At 45.9% G+C, this 13,891-nt stretch overlaps 1 non-coding gene across 1 annotated transcript; it reads left to right on the plus strand.

The window, feature by feature from the left end:
* Positions 1-1,403: 1,403 nt before the first annotated feature.
* Positions 1,404-1,476, plus strand: TRNAA-GGC (transfer RNA alanine (anticodon GGC)). Its single transcript has one exon. It is a non-coding gene; the product is annotated as a tRNA-Ala (tRNA).
* Positions 1,477-13,891: the final 12,415 nt, after the last annotated feature.

Consider the following 13,891-nt stretch of genomic DNA (forward strand, 5'->3'; position numbering starts at 1 on the left):
GCTTCCTGCTGACAAGGGCCGGGCCCTGACCAGGGTGGGGAAGACCTCTGGGCCTACAGGAGGCTAGTCTGTAAAAGTGCATTCACCTGCTGGGGGCCCTGCCTAGGCTGCACCAGCCCCAGACGGACACCCTGTTCTCAATCCCAGCAGCGAGCTTTCCTTCCCAGAAACTTGGGGGTTCCTGCCCCCTCCCCAGACAGAAGCAGTCCTGAGGGTAGAGCACTGGGTGACTTTGCCAAGCAGCCCTGGGCTTGGGGCCCGGCTCTCCCAACCAGCCGAAAGCCTCCCAAAGCACGTGGTTCCCGTCCACAGATACCTTGCTGGGGTCCAGTGACCCACAAGACACCCCCTAGGGCGCTGGAGAGCACATCAAGAGGCCAGGGCTGACCTTGCCCACTGCCCACATGCCCCTCGTGGGTCCTGGAAAACCCATACTCTCCCCATAGGCCAGGTTGGGCCACTGCTAAGCCTGGCCCCGCCGGCCCCCAGGTGCCCCGGGTGACTACGAGATCTGCTTGGAAGGGCCCTGGACTTGCCCCAGCGCAGCACCCACGAACTGAAATTACTCACAGGCCCTCACCAAGCCCTGTGTCTCAGATGCCATGGGCTGCTTTTGGAGATGGGTGGTGGTGGTTACAGAGAGTGCCAGACTCTCCCATCATTTCCAGATTTGCTCAGCAACCTAACCATGTCTGGGAGGCAAAGTAATGGCCCTCTTAAAGAAGCCCACATCCTAATTCCGGAACCTGGGAGTATTTTGGCTTACGAGGCAAAGGAGACTTTGCAGATGTCATCACACCTCAAGGGTACAGACCTTGAAATGGGGAAATGATTCTGGATTATGTGGTGTGCCCAGTGTCCTCGCAAGGGGCCTTAAAAATGGAGGAGTGAGGGAGACGGGTCCCTCAGAGGGAGACATGAGCACAGAAGAAAAGCACGGAGATGCACTCTGCGGGCTTTGAAGGTAGAAGAAGGGGGTCACGAGTCAAGGAGAATGTGGGCACCTCTAGAAGCTGGAAAAAGTCAGGAAACAGATATTCCCCTGCAGCCTCCAGAAGGGAAGGCTCCCACGCCAACACTTCTGATTTGTTGGTCTTCTTAACCTACCGAACTGTATGGTAAATTTGTGTGGTTTTAAGCCACAAAGTTTCAGTAACTCGTTCCAGCAGCACTAGAAAACTAATATGCCGTGACAGCCTGGCTGCTCAAGAGAGAAAATTTCAGAGCTGCCGCAGGGTTTTTAACTTTTTGTAACAGCTTTGTGGAGATGTAATTCACATATCAAGCGATTCTCCATTTGAAGTGCACAGCTCACCAAAGAATGTTAAGGGTTTGTTGGTGTTGCCGTTGCTGTTGTTGTTTACAACCTCTGAAGTAACCATCATTAACCAACTCCAAGGGGTGCCTGGCTGGCTCAGTTGGTAGAGCACGAAACTGGCCATCTCGGGGTTGTGAGTTCGAGCCCCACGCTAGGTGTAGAGATTAATTAAAAATAAAATCTTTTTTTAGAACACACTGACAACATTCCAAGTACATCTCAGGGGCCTGTGCAAAATATTTTGCATCTTATCAGTGGTTATGAAACAAACGACTGATATCAAGTAGCTGATCCTCGTCCGGTTGTGCTTCCTGACGCAGAGGTTCAACATGAGGTGAGAGGAAGTGAACTTGGTCTTGGCTTACCAGCTGGCAGCAGAAGCCCTCTTGGGAGAGGAGCAGAAAAACGCCTTGACATGTTGGGGGAAAGGCGAGCTTGGAGAACATGGAGGGGACAAACATTCGGTCATCAGGGCTGGCTGAGCTGTTCCGTCGGGGACAAGGAGGGAGAGAATGAAGAGAGAGGGCCAGAGAAGCTGGGGCCAGAGGGCCGGCCATGCCAGCAAAGGAGGAGGAGGGACACTGACACCATCTGCATCAAAGGGTCCGTTTGTAGTTGTTTTTGCCAAGATGGAAATCCTCCTCCTGGTGGGTGGGCGTTTGGGGGATGGGAGGATAAAGGACTGAGCCGCACACTTTGATCCTGGCCTGCAGAGCAGGGTCCATGCTCATCGCTCATCGGTGACTTGGGGAAAGCACTAGGTGCTGCAGAGTCCCGTGCAGGACTGCTCAGGGCGCCCAAAGGACCCCAGGGGGCCAAGAGTCAACCCCCACCTGACACGGACGTGCCAAGCTCATGTGTACTTGTACATAGGTGGGGAAGAGTTTATCAAGTTCTTGCTGTGTCACACAGCTTTTTGCCTTACTTGAGCCAATAATAGTGTTCGCTGCAAAAAATGGGGTATTTTGTTTTTTTAAGTTTTATTTATTTATTTTGAGAGAGAAAGGGCATGAGCAGGGGAGGGGCAGAGAGACTGGGAGGGAGAGAGAGAATCCCAAGCGGGCTCTGCGCTGTCAGCACAGAGCCCAATGTGGGACTCGAACTCATGAAGCCCTGAGATCATGACCTGAGCCGAAATCAGAAGTCAGAGGCTTAACCTACTGAGCCACCCAGGCGCCCCCAAAATATGTTTTAAATCAAGAAGTGACCAGCATCCTCCCAGCTCCCCTCCAAGCCCCCATGCTGTGGATGGATGTTGGGGTCCCCGCCCCCTATTATATATTCTCCTCTGTGTGATCCCCGAGACTCTTAAGCGCCAGGTATGATCTGGGCTGACCGCCGCTGTTCAGGGAGTTTGGAAAGCATCTAGTCCTGCAGCAACCTGCGGGGGGCATGACCCGCTGGCTGGATTGGGCACAGAGGGCAGGAGCTGAGTCTGCAGTTCTGGCCTCTGCTCTTGGTTGAGCCATGAGGCCCCTTCCCCACCCCGCCCCCAAGCAGGCCCCTGTCTGGGGCACATATATGACCACACCCCTGTGGGGGTGGGGTGAGGTGGCCCAGAAGGCCCTGAGTTGTTCTGAGGCCAATCTTCCAGAAGCCCTACAACTAAGGTCCTCTGTTTCCCTCAGGGATTCTCCAAGGGGTTGGTCAGATTTTTTTCTTTTAACCTTTGAAACAGGAGGGCTGATTACAGCCGCTTTGCCCAGGTCATTGTCAGGTTCCCTCGTTTGAGATCAGAGCGCTCTTGTCTTGCCCCTCTCTTTAATGTAAACTCAGGCCAGGGGCAGGCATCCTTTCCCATTCTCCTAAGGTGGGCAGGGACTGCTGTCAATGAGTCCACGGAGGTTTTCCTGGCAGCTTCTTAAGAGTAAAAGAAACAAAATATAAACTTGGGCTCTAACAGCGTACCCTGACATTCCTATAATTCTAAGTTTAATTTTCAAGCAAAGACAGTAGTTACTCTAAACTGCAATGTGTGTTTATTAAATTATATGCCTGTATGCTATTTGGGTAATTTAAAACATCAGCAGCACAGTCATATATTTTGTACTTAAACTAGGACAAACGATATTTTATCATACATTAAAAATAAATTTAGAATTTCAGCTCTATGCAGAGTGATTTTTGTCCGTCATGCTCGCCCCTGCATTCCCAGCATCGAGAAAAGTTCCTGTCACATAGTAAGCACTCAATACATATTTGTGGAAAGAGTGAAATAACTAGTTAATTGATCAATTTTTACAGATTTTAAAAATACATTAAAATATCTTTGGTGTTACACCTCACACCTTCCTCGCAATGCTAAAGAAGAATAGAATGCAGTCATTTCCACATTCTTTTAAAGATATTCCATCTATCAATCGTGCCTTCCTTTAAGTGTATTTAATGTTTTATTAGAGCGAAGGGGCACCTGGGTGGCTCAGTAGGTTAAGCATCCGACTTCAGCTCGGGTCATGATCTCACGCTTCGTGAGTTCAAGGCCTGCGTCAGGCTCTTTGCTGACAGCTCAGAGTCTGGAGCCTGCTTCAGATTCTGTGTCTCCCTCTCTCTCTGCTCCTCCCCTGCTCATGCTCTCTCTCTCTCTCTCTCTCAAAAATAAACATTAGAAAGGAAGGAAGGAAGGAAGGAAGAAAATTGGAGGAGTGCCTGGGTGGCTCAGTCAGTTGAACATCTGACTCTTGATTTCGGCTCAGGTCTTGATCCCAGAGTTGTGGGATCGAGCCCCTGCTTCCTGAGCCTCAGTGTGGAGCCTGCTTAAGATTCTGTCTCCCTTTGCCCCTCTCCCCAGCTTGTGCTCTCTCTCTCTCTCTCTCTAAAAAAAAAAAGAAAGAAAAATGATTAGAGATCCCCATGGCATTACATTTATCTCCCCTGAAATGAAGCCATAATATATTTTCACTAATAACCCTGAAACTTTTGACCTGATGGAAATTCGTGGGGAAAGACCAGAGCAAACCATATTGGCTCCAAGAAACCCATGATGTAATAAAAATTCAGAAAACCACAAGTTAACCCCTGATTTTACCACTTAGTATCTCTGTGACATCAAGAAAGTTCACTAAACCCAGGACTTCTCATTTGCAAAATTAATATAACAGCTCATCCTCTCACTTCATGCAGTTGCCATGAACATCAAATGGAATCACACACGGGAGCATTTTGTAAAACACCACTCAAAATTAAGCGATCCTAAAAAATAGGTATGGGTGCCTGATTACACATACCAAAAATGAGTATCTTAATTTTTAAAAAGTCAATCGGATAAACAAAAGTTGCTCAGACAGTTGTCATTTGTATTTCCTAAACCCCACTGCTTATATACATAAAGTTATGTAAACATATATATGTATGCATTGGCTTTTGATCAGTGCTTAAAGAGAGCTCTCTGACCTTAAGATTATAAAATATTTTACCTGTATTTTTCTTTTTTGATAGATTTATTTTTATATTTAATTAATCTATCTGTCATTTATTTCAGCATTTAAATTTTTTTTTTAACGTTTATTTTTGAGACAGAGAGAGACAGAGCATGAACGGGGGAGGGTCAGAGAGAGGGAGACACAGAATCCGAAACAGGCTCCAGGCTCTCAGCTGTCAGCACAGAGCCCGACGCGGGGCTCCAACTCACGGACCGCGAGATCGTGATCTGAGCCGAAGTCGGCGGCTTAACCGACTGAGCCACCCAGGCGCCCCTATTTCAGCATTTAAGATAAACAGCAGGGAATCTAAATAGCTCATTTCCCCCCAATGATGAGCCAGTTGCCCCAAGGCCATTTATTGGCTAACCTGTACTTTCCACACTGATCTTTTTTTTTTTTTCTTCCAGACTGGTATTAATTGCCTTTTTTTTCAGCTACTAAATTCCCATTTGAACTTGAAGTCAGATCTGGACTCTGTTTTAATCTGTTCATCCGTCTATCTCTATGCCAGCATGACACCATTTTGATTACCATAGGCTCAACAGAGTAGTTAAATATCTGATAGAGGGTAACTCTCAAGACATCACGCTGGGTGAAAGAAGCTGGACACAGAAGAGAACATTGTGGAAGATTCCACGTCGATGAAATCCTAGAACAGGTGAAACGAATCTACCGTGACAGAAAATCAGTGGTTGCCTCCATCAGGCCCAGTGTTGGGCGGGGGACTAGGGAGGGTAACCTTAAAGGGGCATATGGGAACCTTCTGTGGAGATGTTCTATATTTTGACTGGGTTGGTGGTTACAAGAGTACATACATTTGTCAAAACTTATCTAATTGTAACTTAAAATGCATTATATTGTATGTAAATTATACCTCATCTAAAAATTTCTAATAAGGCAAGTTTCCTCGTTTCGTCGCTGTTCCCAAAAATTGCTTTTCTCTGCTTATACAATTATTCTTCCAGATGAATTTTAGAACACCTTTATAAAGTTAAAAAAAATTCATCAGACTTGTGATAGGAATTGTGTCCAATGTGTTTATTAATTTGGGGTACAACTGACATTTCTATATTAAGACCTTCCATCCACAAAGAGGATGTATCTCTTCATTTGTCCAAGCCTTCTTTGATACACTTTTGTCATTTTGGTAAAGCTTTGTCATGTATGGCCCATGTAGGCCATGCACATTTTTATGAAGTTATTTTAGGATATATTTTATATGTGGTTGCTATTGTCAAAGGGTTATTTTAAAAATTGTATTTCCCAACTCATTTCTGACATATGAAAAGGCTCTTGATTTTTATGTATTTACCTTGTTTCTGGACACATTATATAAGTTTCTTATTGTTTTTTTTAAGTTTATTTATTTATTTTGAGAGAGACAGAGAGACAGCATGAGTGGAGGAGGAGCAGAGAGACAGGGAGACAGAGAGGATCTCAAGCAGGCTCCACGGTGTCAGTGCAGAGCCCCATGTGGGGCTCAATATCACAAACTATGAGAGCATGACCTGAGCCGAGATCAAAAATCAGACACTTGGGGCACCTACGTGGCTCAGCCAGTCATGCATCTGACTTCAGATCAGGTCATGATCTCATGGTTTGTGAGTTCAAGCCCACATTGGGCTCTGTGCTGACAGCTCAGATCCTGGAGCTTCTTCGGATTCTGTGTCTCCCTCTCTGTCTCTCCCCTGCTCACACTCTGTGCCCCTCTCCCCGCCCCCCCCCCTCAAAAATAAATAAACGTTAAAAAAAAAAAAGTAAGTCAGACGCTCAACTGAGCCACCCAGGTGCCCCAGTTTCTTATTGTTTTCATATTCTGTTAAGTTGATTTTATTTTTTAGGTGGATAATCATATCATCTGGACATATGATGGTTTGTCTTTTATTTTCCAATTTATCCTCAACTTTTCTTTTTTAACCAAATTTAATCATCTGAAACATCTAGAGCTTTTGAATAGTTGCTATGATAATGGGCATTTCTGTTTACTTTTGATGTAATGAAAGTTGCTTCTGTTTTTCCTTGGAGTACAGTGTTTGCTGTTGGTTTCTGATAAATACTTTCAACCATGCCAAGGACTCACACTCCTGTTTTTAGAGTTCCCAGCATTTTGGTCAGAAATGGATGTTGAATTATATCCAGTGTCTTTTCAGCATTTACTTAAGTCAGTGGCTCAATATTGGCTTCACATTAGAATCACCTGGAATCTTTAAAAATACTGTTGTCTGTGTGCCCTCTTGCCTAGATTCTGATTTAATTGGTTCAGAGTGGAGCCTAGGGATCAGCATTTTTAGCTCTTCTCGCAATTATTCCATCTACCCACAGGTGAGAACGATCGATCTAGAGCTTTGCTTCTCAATCTTTATTTTTTTTTTAATGTTTATTTATTTTTGAGAGAGAGATCAGGGGAGGGGCAGAGAGAGAGGGAGACACAGAATCCGAAGTAGGCTCCAGGCTCTGAGCTGTCAGCACAGAGCCCGATGCGGGGTTCAAATCCACGAACCATGAGATCATGACCTGGGCCAAAGTCGGCCGCCCAACCGACTAAGCCACCCAGGCGCCCCCAATTTTTTTTTCCTAATATTTATTTATTTTGAGAGAGACAGCATATGTGTGTGAGCAGGGGAAGGGTGGAGAGAAAGAGAGAGAGAGAGAAAGAGAGAGAGAAAGAATCTCAAGCAGGCTTCAAGCATCAGGACGGAACATGACATGGGGCTTGATCTCAAGAGCGTGAGATCATGACCTGAAACAAAATGAACAGACATTTAACTGACTGAGCCACCCAGGGACCCCTGCTTCTCATACTTTAATGTGCATAAAAATCGCCAGATAATCTTGATAAAATGCAGATTGAGATTCAGGAGGTCTGGAACTTGAGATTTTGCGTTTCTTGTACTAAAAGTGGCATCCTTAAACCACCAGCGTGGGCATCATCCAGGAGCTTTCTAGAAATGCACACACTCAGCCCATCCCAGACATACTGGATCAGAACCTGCATCTTGAATGGAGCTTCAGGTAAATCTTGCGTGTATTAAAGTTTGAGAGGCACTGAAGATAATTATGTATAAGGTTTTTTTTACTTTTATCCTATTAATGTAATAAACTACAAGACCAAATTTCCCAAAATTGTAACTACTGTTGCACTCCTGTAATAAAACTGGCTTGATATGCTGATGAATCAGATTTTCTAATATTTTATTTAATATTTTATATCAATATTCAAAAGAGAGATTGATCCGTATTATCTTTTTGTGCTGATTTGTCAGGTTTTGGTATCAGGGGCTGACTCAAGGGTTATTCTTGCATATTCATGCCTCATTATATGTACTTTTTCTTTGTAAAACTTGCCAGAAGGTTTCATCGTTTGTTGATCTTTTCAAGGAATGAGCTTCTTTTTTCCCCCCTTTAATATATGTTGACTTCCCATACATCCCAAAGTCTATTTTTGAGAAATTCTTTTTTAACCCTTTGACACTATTTAATTTTTTTTAATTTGTTTTTTAAAGTGTATTTATTTTGAGAGGGAGAGTGTGTGCGTGCAGCGCATGAGAGTGGAGGAGGGACTCAGAGAGGAGGAGAGAGAGAGAGGATCCCAAACAGGCTCCGTGCTGTCAGCACAGAGCCCCACTCGGCACTCAGTCTCACAAACCACGAGACCACGACCTGAGCCAAGGTCAAGAGTCGGCCACTTAACCAACCGAGCCACCCAGGTGCCCTCATTTCACGCTATTTTAATTGTTGTAGCTCTGGGCGGTATTTTTGTATCTCTTACCAAGAGATTTTGGTAAATCCATTGAGCATTCTAAAACCTCCCTTTTGTCTCTAAGTTGGTCGCTCCCTCCAGGAGTCTGGTAGAACGTCAGGAGATGTGACATCACTTCGGAAAGGGTTCACCGTGTACCACTCTGTTGGCTGGCAGATGCTTGCCGTGTAGGTATGTGGGCCTCCAATCTGTCAGGCCTGAAACACATTCACCTTAATAAATGTCTTCACCACATGCTGAGAAGTCCTGAAAAGGAGCCTGGGACTCTGGGACCAACCCAGCCAAGAACACTCTGTTCCTTCTTCCATCTTCATAATGAAACGCTGACTGCTTGCTAAAAGATGCACAATTTATTTTAAATATATGAATAGGATGATTGTTTAAAAAGAGCTCCAGCTGGTTAAATTCAGGCCCCTGCAATAAAACTCCCCTCCGGCACATTCTCTGGCTTTGGGCCCCACGGGCTGCAGGTTCTCTCAACTAAACTGGAGACTGTGGTCTTGCGTGTTCAGGTTTTCCGGTGGTGTATTTGATGTTCTGAGTCAGGGCAGCAGGAACCGCACTGGCCTCCAAAGGACTCCCTCCATGATTTCAGTGATCCACTTGTAGACCACTCTTGCCAGTTAGGAAAAATGTCGTTTGGTAAAATACGTTCAGCGAACCATTGGGCAAAAAAACAAAAAACAAAACAAAAAACGGGTGGCTGCTTTCTTTTGCTGTGATCCGGCAGGTTCTGTCTCCCCCATCCTTTGTGTTCAAAGGACTGACTCCTTGAGGTCCACCTTCCAGGGACGGAAGGGCCTTCCTGAGCTTCAAGCCATCCCAGGTATCAAGTTTACCAGGGCTTTACCAGGCCTTCTTCAGCAGGTTCTCAGGTTCAGTTAACAGACTCAGCCTGGCATCCAAGTCAGTCTTGCCAAAGCCCCAAGGCTGCCTGGTCTCTTCTCTTTGTCTCAGTCACCCTGTGAGGTCTTTTTCCCTTGGCTTCCAACATCCTCTTCTCTGTATCAGGAGGCACCTGGGTCCTGTTCGCATGAGGATGGACCATGGAAAGTGCCCAGAGGTGGCTTGGGGTGACACAGGGTTGTCAGGACTGCATGTCAAAGAGTCTAGGTTAGGAGCAGTTAGGGCTGTGCCGACACTACTTCTAACACAGAGGGAGGGAAGACACAGGATAGGGTACCAGGGTGGGGCACCGGGGTGAGGGAGAGTCAGGGAGAGTGGGGGAGCATCGCTGAGCTCTGTCTCTAATGATGTGTGTTGGGAGAGAGGAGGGATCAATGGTCCTGGGTTGGCTGTCTTCATGAAGTTTAGGACTTAATTAGGTGGAACAGAGGAGTTGGGCATACGAATGTACATGGGGTGCATGTGGAATGGAAGGTTAGTAGAGGGAAGAAGAGGAAGATGGGGCTGAAGTACTGGTTGCAGTTCAGGTGGGAAGAAGCTTCAATGCTGAGCCAAGGCGAATGGACTTAATTATCAGGCACTGGGGAACAGGAGTAACTTAAGAAGTCTATTTGGGCAACAGCTTGCAGGATGTCTGGAGCCATGAACTCTGCTCTTCACACTCTGCTTATCCTTGAGCTTGAGAACAATGTATCAGGCAGGTTCCCGATGAGTTGTACTGGGTAACAAATGAACTCAGAAACCCAAGTGGCTTAGAGCAGCAATCAACTATTTCACATTCATAGATCTGCAGGTTGGCTGAAACAGCTCTACTTCAGGCTCTGGGTTCCATTTAGTGTCCCTCCGTGTTTCTCATTCTGGGGCCTATGGCCACCTGAAGTATGTTCTTCCCATGGTGAACAGCAGGAAGTGCAAGAGAGGTGGGTAGCATCACACATCCTCTTTGGAACTGGAATATCTGTCATTTCTGCTCAGATTCCAATTGAATTATCTGAGCAGGTCCCTTTGCCCAGCCCAACATTCACAGAGCAGAGAAATTCACTTTGCTTACTCCATTGGAAAGCAACTCAGCATCTCAAAGCAAGAGCACGGATGTAAGATTGGAAACAATGATTTGATTACCACCAACACCAACTAACTTCTTCAACAACTTTAGCTCCTGATCCATGAGTGTCCACGTGGCATAACAGGAGTGCTGAATAAGGTCTGGGGTCCTGGGCTCTAACCCCAACTCTGCAAAGCATTTAGTATTAAAGACCCTCAATGTCCCCCTCTTCCACATAAAAGTTTTTTCTGCTTGCTTTTCAAGATCTCCTCCAGCTCCAGCCATCATGAGTCTTCGATGCTCAGATGGTTCCAACTGCCATAAGCATGATGGATTTGCTAGGGGTGAAGACCAGAGGCTGGAGACCATGAGATGAGCATGTAAGAGCGCAGGCCTGGAGTGGAAAGAGGGGAGTGAGTTTGCAAAGAAGAAGAAAGCTGGGTGTTAAGGAGATTCTGGTGTTGGTAAGCAAGGTTACACATTTGATTCCTGTTCCATGGGCCAGTTTTCCACACTCTGCCTGACAGGTCCAATGATTCCTAACCAGGATTATGTGATACGTGGAAGGTTTGTAGAGAGAAAGCAGGCCCGAGAGATCACTTCTATGCATTCTGAGATGAAGAAGAATCAGAATACAAACATAAGTTCTGTGACCTTTTCCTCATTCCACCAACCTTCCATCTGGATTCCAATTCGTAGGTCAGGAGCTATTTTGAAACCAATAGTGGCCTTCATACCTTTAATCTGTCAGAGTTGTGAAACTCAACAGCTCTCAGCGGGTGAAATTCAGCAAATGAATGTTGGAGGTCTCTGGTTGCAAACAAGGGAGTCTGTGTGTCTGGACAGAAGAAAGTATGTAGGAAGGCTATCAGATAACTCAGAAGGCTGATGGAAAAGCAAAAGAAACAAGCTCGAAAACAGCAGGGGACAGGGTGGCACTGCACCTGCAATGAGCCAACATTGATTCTTTTCTGTCCTGTGTCCCTCTACTTGTCCTCGTATCTCAGAGTCCCACGAGAGTCTGATGGATGGAGCATAGGTCCTATGACCCAAGGAGTCATGGGCAGTCTGAGTTCTGTGATGGGATATGAAGACCTCTTTGGTTTCCCCAGCAATCAGGTTGAGAACTTTCTGATTTACTGCTTCCCAAAGACTGCACCCAGTGGGACAGGGGTGTTCTCCCCCAAAGAGATCAAGGGAAATGGACATTGGATGGCCATAAACAAGTGCCCATGACAAATGTATGGAAAAGCACTGAAAAATGTACCATTGCAGTGGTAGAAAGACAACAATTCATAGAATTGCTCTCAGCCATAATGTTTGGAGAGGACTAAGACCCACAAGGGGATGCCAGTGTGGATATCCTAAGCCCCAGACCAGGCAATCCCATGGCATTCCTTTCTGTGACTTTCTCTGGAATGGCCAAAATTGCTAAGGTTTGTTATCCCAAAAAATGTCATTTAACTCCTCTCCCATCTTCTACTTTACAGTAAAAATAGCTAATATTTACAGGGCAGTTACTATGTGCTGGGCACTCTTCCAATAATTAACGTAAATCATCTCATATAATCCCCACAACAATCCTTATTAGGTGATTACTATACTTATCCCCATTTTATAGACGAGAAAACCAAGGCACAGATGCTAGCTCACTAGGCTGGCAAAAATTAGAATCAGGATCTAAACCCGGGTAGTCTTGGTTGGAATCATTTAATCCTTCCATGAACAATCCTTCAAAGAGGATGCCCTGGGTACAAGCTTGCCAGAGGGACTTAGGACAAAGAGAGGTCTTAATCAGGGGAAACTGGGGCTATTTTGCAGGTGCCTGCAACAGGAAGTAATCATGAGGCCCAAGGAGGAGAAAGAGACTGGGTGGGAGAAGGCAGGTCTTAAAATCCATAAAATAAAACACAAGGATGGAAAGCTTTAAAAACCCTGGAGGATTTCTCTGAAGTGTTGAACTGTGTGGAGAGTCGAAATGGCTGCTAATATCCTCGCGTTCCTACTTCTGCTCCTACCTGGCGAGGGACTTGCATTTCCTGCGGGTTCCCGGGATGGTTTCTATTCCATTCCGAACTCGTCTGTCACGCGGACTGGCCCGTGTGTGCAGCCAGGTGTGGAGCCTGAGCACAGCTGGCTCTAATTTGAGGGGCCTTCTGCCATTTGAAGATGACCTCACTCCATTCCCTTGACTTTTTAATATGCAATTCACGCCATTTTTCAAAAATTGGGGTAATGATTTATTGGCTTCTTTTCTTGCTATTATCCTGCAGTGTGAGGTTTTTTGTGTGTGTAAGGGCTTGATAACTGTTCTTGATAGGAGGATTGTAAATGTATCTACTACAGGAGTGATCACTTTATTTCCACCATACTTGCTATATTTTAGTCCTGGCCAAGGAACTCCTTCCCATCATCCTGTGTCTCCCACCTCTACCTTTGACAGGTGAATGTAGAACAAAGGGGTGATGGTTAAGTGGCTTTGGCATGAACAGCTCTGTACCTTGCCTCTGACATTTAGCTGTATGACTTTGGGCAAAACAGGGGACTATACCACATGGTCTATCCCGGCAGCAGCAGGAAATACCCGCTCCCTCGGTCCCTTCTGTCCCTCCTAAGGCAGTGGTACTCTGTACTGTCCTGACCACAGCTGATGGGCCAGGGTAGGCATCTGACCTATGAATGTCTGGCATGAAAAGTGAGTGGAAACGAATGAGGCCAATCAGATTCCCTTTCAGAAACCTAAATTGGGAGAGGCACCTGGGTGACTCAGTAGGTTGAGCGTCCAACTTGGGCTCAAGTCATGATCTCTAGGTTGGTGAGTTCAAGCCCATGTGGGGGCTCTGTGCTGACAGCTCAGGGCCTGGAGCCCGTTTCGGATTCTGTATCTCCCTCTCTCTGCCTTCCCTGCTCATACTCTGTCTCTCAAAAATGAATGAACATTAAAATAAAAATAAAAAGGAAAAAAAAAGAAACCTAAACTGGGATAAAGAAGCAGCTTTAATCACAGCAGCTGGGTCTCAGTGGGCAGTGGTGAAACCTGGCAGGGAAGCCCCAGATCATCTTTTAATTTCTTTTTAATGTTTATCCATTTTTGAGAGAGGGAGAGAGACAGAGCGTGAATGGGGGAAGGGCAGAGAGAGAGGGAGACACAGAATCTGAAACAGGCTCCAGGCTCTAAGCTGTCAGCACAGAGCCTGACGCAGGGCTCGTACTCACAGACCGTGAGACCATGAGCTGAGCTGAAGTTGGATGCTTAACTAACTGAGCCACCCAGGTGCCCCTTAGATCTTTTTTTTTTTTTTTTAATGTTAGTTTATTTTGGGGAGGGAGCAACAGAGCTCAAGCAGGGGAGGGATAGAGAGAGAGAGGGAGACACAGAATCCAGAGCAGGCTCCAGGCTCTGAGCTGTCAGCATAGAGCCTCACACGGGGCTTGAACTCACC

Source organism: Panthera onca, chromosome C1 (assembly GCF_046562875.1).
Source record: "Panthera onca isolate mPanOnc1 chromosome C1, mPanOnc1 haplotype 2, whole genome shotgun sequence".
In the NCBI taxonomy this organism is placed as follows: domain Eukaryota; kingdom Metazoa; phylum Chordata; class Mammalia; order Carnivora; family Felidae; genus Panthera; species Panthera onca.